Source organism: Pteropus medius, unplaced genomic scaffold (genome assembly GCF_902729225.1).
Source record: "Pteropus medius unplaced genomic scaffold, Ma_sr-lr_union100, whole genome shotgun sequence".
NCBI lineage: Eukaryota > Metazoa > Chordata > Mammalia > Chiroptera > Pteropodidae > Pteropus > Pteropus medius.
Genome location: NW_024349803.1, coordinates 14,898,786 through 14,907,585, shown reverse-complemented (window position 1 = coordinate 14,907,585; position 8,800 = coordinate 14,898,786). Strand labels below are relative to the sequence as shown.

Sequence of the window (8,800 nt, the reverse complement as noted above, 5' to 3'; positions counted from 1 at the left end):
CCAACTGTCAGGGGGAGGTTACTCTACACTCCCTTCGAGATGAATAAAAACACTCCATTGAAGATCAGTGTAATGATAGTAATTGTTACAACAGCTTAAAGTTACATAAAGGGCATTGTTTACAAAGTACTTCTATTTCACTTATTTTGTTCCCCGTTTGACAGATGATCCAAAAAGACCCCTGGGTTAAGGAGCTATAGATGGGAGTATTGGGGGGCACCTCCTCTGGGGTCAGGAGCCCCCACACCAACAACAATACAATGGAGCCTTTTTGAAGAAGGCTTTGGACAAGCCACTTGGTGGCCAAGAATCTCCTCTCTCTCCCTTCCTAGGGCGTAGCTTCATCACATGTGCTGAGATGTATGGGGAGACTGGACCCTCTCAGGGTCACTGGTGTTCGCTAAATTCAGAGTTTCCATGGTCCTGGCTCTTCGTGCATCTTACCAGAGATTCAAGCCAAGTCCATCAGAGTTCATATCCAGCCCTTCCATTCCCACTAGCATCCCTCCCCCCAGGCTCTTAAAGCAGAAGCAGACTATTAGGAGGCACGGCCAAGGGGGGACACTGGGACTCTCCCAGTCCCCCGTGGTTTCATCAGCAGTGGAGGGATTCTCCACAGCCTCAGGACGCCTCTGGTACAGGGACGACAGCTTTATAGAACGGAACTCTAGCTCCATGCAGACTGGGGTACCAGGCCATTGGTGACCCCAAAAGAGACCATTGCTCTTTTGAGCAGGGCAAACATAGAAGAGCAAGGTTGGGATTGGATCAATACTTCCAGAATCATCAAGAATGACCCAACACCATGCTCCACACCCCATATAGCGCATGATATTTATTCTTTTAATGCTCTTATTCTTAACATTAAAAAAGGACAGTCATTTGTCTTTCCATATTCAAAAACCTTCGGTTCCTCCCAATCTCACCCAATGTAAAACCCTGGGTAATTTTTAGCCTTTTCCCTGACACCCCAACAAGATCCAGAACATTCCATGGCATGATTACAAATAATCACTTAATATTTCAGTAATAATGTTCAATTCTTATTCACCTTCAAAACATATCACAGTTCCCCTTTCAGCCAGAACACAAACACTGCAGAAAAGTGAGGCCCATACAAAAACTGAACAAAGCAAGGTCATTTACACATATGAGGCCTAAGACTCAAAGCAGGTAATTTACTTCAGCTCACACGGGGCTCCAGGGCCAGGACACAAACTCAGGCCAACTGAAGCCAAATCCGTTGATTTTGCCAGTACTCCGTGCTGCTCCGTATCAAAACAACCCCATTTCATGAGGGAACATGGCCTTGATATAACCTTCATGGATAGTATAGAAAAGCCAAGATTCTATCATGACGCCACAGCTGGGGGTAGCACGAAGCTAATCAAAACAATAGAGTTTCTGAAGGAGATGGAGATGGAAGAGAAAGAGAAGGAGGAAGGGAGGGAGGAAGGGAGAAAGGAAAGGAGGGATGGAGGGAGAGAGAGAGAGAGAGAGAGAGAGAGAGATTTGTGAAGTTATTATTGTCTTTGATTCATTTTCCTTTGAGAGTTTTTCACCTTTCAGATCTCCTACTAATCTGAATTAAGTCCAACACACACACACACACACACACACACACAATCTCTGATGCGTGTCCTAAGAAGGCCAAGGAAATCTCTCTAAACAGAGAAGCAGCCTCTCCAGGAATGCAGTGTTCTCTCCTGAAGGAGTGTCCTGTGAGAGAGACACTGAGGATTGTGTCCAGATTGTGAGGATAAGCAGAGGTCAGATAACCAGGTTCCTCCCCTAGGCAAGGTGGCCGAGGGTCAGAGAAGAAAACGCACACCTGTCCCCAGGGCTGGTCAGGTTTCTCCAATCATTCAGGCAATGGCTTACCAAGAATCTGGCCCTTTAATTGGACTGAGCCTGAGACCAGGAGCCAAGATGTCAGCCCTCAGCCCCACCCCACCACTGACTCACCAGCCACTTGTCTCCCTTCCCCACCACCCTCACAGAAGATAGAAATGGCCATCTGCAGGCCTTCCTCACAAGACTTAAATCAGATGTATGAGAAAAAATAAAAACAATGACTAGCATTTATGAAGACCTACTATGTGCCACATTCTTCGCATACACAGTCTTAACCTATCAACAACTAACTCCTTGAGATAGTTATTATTCTCATTGTACACATAAGGAAGCCAAGGCTCAGGGCATTAGAGAACTTACCTCGGGTCACATGGCTAGTAAGCAGTAGGACCTGGATGGGAACCCAGGCTGCAGAACCTCTGTTGCTATCAGGCCTCTCTGTCACTGTCACTTCCTTTACATCAGTTTTTTGTTTTTTGTTTTTTGTTTTTGTTTTTGTTTTTGTTTTTTGTTTTTTGTTTTTTGTTTTTGTTTTTGTTTTTGTTTTTGTTTTGTTTTTTCCCTCCAGGGAAGAATAGTGGCTGCATCGGGAGACTGGCACTACTTCTGTTTTCTTCCTTTTCTCTCCTTCCTCCATTCCCCATACCACCTCCTCAAGCGGGGTTTTCGTGTTGAAATTGGGGGTTGAGACCCAAATTTGGGGAGTTGAGCCCATTAGCGCCTTGTTTATCCATTGTAGGTTTAGGAGACCATGTGATTATTTTTCAGAGGACACCCCTGCTCTCTGCAGAAGCACAGATCGAAAAAGACTCATAATGGGATTTTCGGAGTTTGTGTTCGTTATGTGTTTTGTTGTTTCTGCAGCATGCAGAATTAATGAGCATTTAAGAACTCAACTCCCACTGCAGAGTACCTTCAGTTCTTCTCCTAGCTGCCAGTTCCCCATGATACAAAGATGTCCCTGCCAAATCAAAGGATATTTAGAAGAAACTCACCATGGACTATTTGCAAAATAATGTGATAAGAAAAAGAGCATCGCAACCTCAGCTGCTGTGAAAACACCAGTCTAGACTAGTGCCTGACACATCGACAGGTGTTATCTCCTCTCATTTCCTCTCCTTTTCCAAGTCTGTCTTTTGAGATCTTTCTCATACGCCCTCAGGGATCCTGAAGAATGAGTCAAGACCCATATGTCCTTGATGCCATTTGTATAAAACTCAGCATCACCAGGACACACAGAACCTCCCACATCTGAGTCCCACAGACTCCAGTGTAAATTCTAGTAGGTTAAATAGGACAAAATAGCCCCCAAATATCTCATGTCTGCACCATTCCCCTTCATGGATCTCAGGATAGTTTCTAAAAACAAACAGTGCTTAGGGAAAGTCTGAATCTTCTGAAGCCATAAGCTCAAGGACCCTCTAAAAGTTTGTGGCAGAGCGAGACTTCATTTCACCCCATTCCTTACCACCCCATGGACGCACCATTGCAGGAGAAAAACCTAGGGTTACAGAACACTTATTCAGAGCTGAGACCTTTCTTTGTCAATAGCGGAAATCTCTGCAATGCAACTCGGAACAAGAAGGGACTGAATTTTAAGAACAGAGTAAAAATTTACAAAAAATAAAGTCAGCATTTTGTTTATGTAGGGACTAGTCATCTTTTCCTATAAAACTGAAGGAAATGGATTCTCAAAGTGGCGAGGTGTATTTACAGGTACTTTCGAAGAAGATAAGCAACGCCCCAGAGAAAAAGAACCAACAGGATATGTGTGTGTTGTGTGATATGTGTGTGTTGTGTGTGTGTGTGTGTGTGTGTGTGTGTAGTGAGAAGAGAAGAGAAGAGAGAGAGAGAGAGAATGAGAGAGAGAGAGAGATTTACTTTAAGGAATCTGCTCATGCGAGTGTGGAGCTTGGGAAGCCCAATTTCAGAAGCAGTGGGTTGGGCTACGGGCTGGAGACCCAAGGAAGAGTTTCATCTTCTACTATGGAGTAATTGCCAAGATACATTGTTAAAATGATAAATAATAATCATAGTAATAATAATATTCTACTATTTCTGTAAGAAAGGAGGAGATACATAGGTATAAATACATACAGATTTAATTCTATTTTTCAATGAAAGAATAAACCACAAAAATTTTAAAGGGTTTTCTATAGGGGAAAGGAAAGTATAAAGTGAGTGAGACGGGATAGAAGCTAGACTTATTTGAATATATCTTGGTTTTCAGATATAATACTATATCGTTTTTATATAATTATAAGACAGAATTAAATTTTAAAATATAAAAACAAATTGAAACGAATGAAACCAACGCATTCATTTTGGTGGCAAAACAACACAGAAGGAAGCTGTATAACTTACTGCTCACTCCTAGTGAAATATATGCAAAGAACAAATAGAAATGCATAAACAACAAACAACAACAACAACAAAATAACTGTTTTCAGGAATAATATTGCTGGTGGTAGTGTGTGGTTTCACTATGCTCAGGCTGCTATATGGGAAATGTGGAATAGAACTATTGAGTAATTACAAAATATTCTAGCACCCATAGTGTTTTTAAGAACAAAGATTCTAGGTGTGGTAAGAAGGAAATGTAGATAGTAGAAGGATTAAGTAAAAAATATGTAATTTGAAACAAAAGGAAGCATTGGTTCAAATTCATAATGTATTTTATGGTAGATGGATGGATAGATAGATAGGTGATAGATTGAAAGAAGATAGAGATAGAGATAGATTAGATAGTTGGTAGATGATAGAGAGAAAGCTAGATATAGATAGAAAGTAGATAGATGATAGATGATAGATTAGATAGATAGATATTAGATACTTGCATGCATGCATGCATGCATACATACATTCATTCGTACATACGGACATTCATACATACACACATTCATATATGCGTACACACATACATTCATACATACACACATACATGCATACATGCATGCATATGACATTCATACGGACATATATTCATACATTCATACACACAGGCATGCATACATTCATATATGCATACACACATACATTCATACATACATTCATTCATACTTATATAATACAATACATGCATATATTCATACATTCATACATACACACATACACGCATACATGCATACATGCATGCATACATATACATTCATACATGCATGCATGCATACATTCATTCATACAACATTCATACATATGTACATACATATATTCATACATTCATACACATAGGCATGCATACATTCATATATGCATGCACATTTATACACACACAATAATACACACACACACAATAATACACACACACAAACACACACACACAGAAATACGGGTAGATACTCCTTACAGTTCCTACTTCTGTCAGTCCAACAGGACTAGAAATAACGCCAGTGCCTACAGTAGTGCACATGCTTGGTGCTCATACAGAGATCTCTAGATGCCATTTCTCAATAAAAGGAACCAAGGCTACTTGGAGAAATAGCCAATTCCGGGTCTACAACAGGAAATGAAGAAGAGGAACCTGAAACGTCTACTTGTATCAGAAAACAAAGAAATTATCAAAGACTGCTGGGGTCATGGCAACTCGAAAAAGCTCCCACTGGCTAAAGATGGGACAAAATGAGCATCAGTAATGATAATCTTAAAAATGAATAATAAAATTCGTAATAACCATTGCAAATGAATTAAAACATGTCAAATACATGGATTCGTAATGATTTTTATAAGAATTTAGAAAATGTGAATTTTGACTGGATATTCAATAATACCATGAAATCTAGGAGTAATAACGGTAATTGAGGTTATGTTTTTAAGAGTCCTTATATTTTAAAGATAGATACAGTCAACTCTTATTCTTCACAGATTCTATACTTGTGAATTTCTGTACTCACTAAAATTTATTTGTAACCCGAAAATCAATACTCTCCACATTTTTGTGGTCATCCACAGACATGTGTTTTAGCTCTCATACTATAAACAAGTATCCTTTCTGTAGTCTATTTAATGCCACATTTTTCACATTGTCGTGTTTTTTGTTGGTAATTTTACTGTTTAAAATAGCCCCTAAGTTAAGCGTTGACGTGCAATCTAGTGTTTTTCAGTGCAGAAGGCTGTGATGTGCCTTACGGAGCAAATACATCTGTTAGATAAGCTTCATTCAGGCATGAGTTAGAGTGCTATTGGCCATGAGTTCAACGTTAGTGAATCAATAATGTATATTAGATAAGACATCTTTAAACAAAAACACACATAAAACAAGGTTATGTATTTATCGGTTGATGAAAATGTGGCCAGAGGCTTGCAGGAACCTAGCCGCGTACTTCCCCTACAAGTAATGGTTCAGTATTTGTTAATTCAGTGTTCGCAGTGACTTTATAGAACATAACTACCACACATAACAAGAGTCAACTATACTAAAATACTTGTGGATTATATGGGGCAAAAAATACTGGGCAATGTGAATAAAATATATCCACTGGGCTGGATTTGACACACAGGACCCCCAATTTTTAGTCTCTTGTCTAATTCATTCAGTACAGAATTTTTTTCAGCGTTTTAATCATTCCTCTATTGATAGACATTTGAGTTGTTTCCGGTATCACTATTATGATCAGGGCTGCAGTGAACATCTGCACACGTGCAAAAACTTCTCCTGAGAAGACATGGAAGTGTAATTGCTGAATCACAGGGTATGCACAGTCCATACTTTAATAAATGCTGCCAGATTGCCTTCCCAGTGGCTGCACCAGATAATACTCCCACCCACAGCGTGTGCGAGTATGGGTTTCTCACACTCTTGCCAACACTTAATTCCACAAGTATTTTTGGAATCTGGATCCTGCGTGAGGCGCTAAGGTTATGGGGGTGGAGAGGAAGCAGAACGGAATACCAAACTGCGTGAGACGTGGCGTCACAGGCCCAAAGACATGGTGCTCATCCTCACCAAAGAGTCACAGAGCAGGATGGTGGAACGAAAAAGCAAGTAAAGGATTTTCTAATCTTATCCACTGGCCCACCTACCTTAAATAGTAAGCGACGAAAATTAATTAATTAGCTTTGGAGTGCTAATACGTGCTAAGATGTCTGATAAGTCTAGCCCAAGACTGTGTCAAGGATGAATACTATTTAATTGTAAAATTAAATTACATTTTTCCTTATTATTTATGGATAGCTATTTGGCCACGTGTATCCAAAAATAGATAGATAGATAGATAGATAGATAGATAGATAGATAGATAAATAAATAATAAAGGAAAAAGGGAAGAAAAAGCCTTAAAATGCACATGCTATTTAACCAAGCAATTATTTTCTGCATATATCTTAGGGAAGTAACTTGAAAATTTTACAAAAATTTAAATGCAAAGGTGTGCATTCATAACATTGTTTAATATCCCCCTAAAATGTAAACTGCGCAACTGTTCAAAATAAGGAATTAAATAATTAAATATATCAAACGAGTTTGAACTGTTAATTCAATAAACTGTTAAGTAAATTGAACGACGAGGAAGTATTATGCAACTCTCAGAAATGATCTATTTGTTGTCATGGAAAGACATTTGGAAAATAATGTCATTAAAAAAAAAAGCCACCAGTATGCGTTCATTTGTTCATTCACTCACCAAATACATGCTGAGCACCGCTGTGTGAACAGGCACTGAACTGGGTGCTGGGGACAAAGTCAAAGCAATGCAGGCACAGCTTTTGGGAGCCAAGCTGTCCTTTGAGCCTCTTGCACGTAAGCAGGTTTCTCCAGCCTGGAGCTGAGCAGACTGCTTACTGTTTGCTATTAAGCAATCTGTGGTTTCACAGGCACTGATGGATTGCTTCTAATAACACCACGTATGACTATGTCTCACTTGCTTAAAGTTACTCCTTTCCAATGTCCTAGTACTCAGACTAACGGGAAGAGAGTTCATCGTATTCACAGATCCAGCGGAGCAGACTTCCCTCTCCCGGCACTATTCCCAAGGGAAGGCAACTGGAGTCGTGGAAACACCACGGCTGAGAGGTCGAACGGTCCAGGCTCTGAGTCCCTGTTTTGCTTTTTTTGGCACCTGACTTAACATCTCATAGCTTAAGAGGAGCGCTGTAGGGTTGCTGTTAAGTAAATCACAACCTACGACACTAAGAGGATGCCTGGCACAGAGTAGTCATACTCCAGATGTCAGTTCCCTTCCCAGCTTCTATTTTCTTGTCAAAGGTTGGCTTCTTCTACAGAAATCACTAGTATGAAAAGCAGAGGGATGCAGTACTTCAGCTGGGATGTTCATTTTCTTTGTATCTTATAATTGTGAGGAAAAGAGTGGTCTGGCTTACCCAGTTGTTCCCTGGAAATGTTCACCAGTGTTGTCCGATGGTGAGCGAGTGACCAGATTCTGCAGGTACAGGTAAACTCAGGGCTCCTCCCTTCTGCAGACATCCGCACGCACGTGCACACAGGCAAGAGTCAGCCCTCATCCACTTCTAAAACAGAAGTCCCTTGTCCTGGCTTCTTCGGATCTTTCCAGTGAGTGCAACAGAGCCGGTGAGAGACGTAGCATGAGAATGTGCAGAAGAGGACCTGAAAGGGAACCACAGGCACGTGATGCAGGACAGGCCAAGCAGCCCCTTCCATCTGCCTGGCCTCCGCGATGGCTCAGATGTGTGCAAGTCAGGCCAGTGGTCTGCAATTCTATGGCTTTCTTGGAACTGCTGACAGAAATAAGTTCTCTTCTTTCTGCGAGAGTAGTTTAGTTGGGAGAATATAAGCCTGGGACTGCTGGGAGCATTTTTGCCTGGAAAGAAAGCGGAGCTAAGTGATGGGAAGAGAGAGATAAAGTCCTGATAATACTGTTTGAGTCTGCTGAGTCCAACACCACCTGAAGCCGGATCTATGACCTGAAGCCGGATCTATGCCTGGACCCCAGTTATATGAGGTTGAATCCCCTCTCTCTCTCTCTCTCTCTCT

The 8,800-nt window shown here is 40.8% G+C and overlaps 1 long non-coding RNA gene across 1 annotated transcript in view; it reads right to left on the bottom strand.

Moving 5' to 3' along the window:
• Nucleotides 1-7,479: 7,479 nt before the first annotated feature.
• Nucleotides 7,480-8,800, bottom strand: part of LOC120582198 (uncharacterized) — a 4,141-nt gene continuing 2,820 nt past the window's right edge. The window contains exon 3 of the long non-coding RNA XR_005647492.1: nt 7,480-8,413. This is a non-coding gene — a long non-coding RNA (uncharacterized LOC120582198). The remainder of the gene's footprint in view (nt 8,414-8,800) is intronic.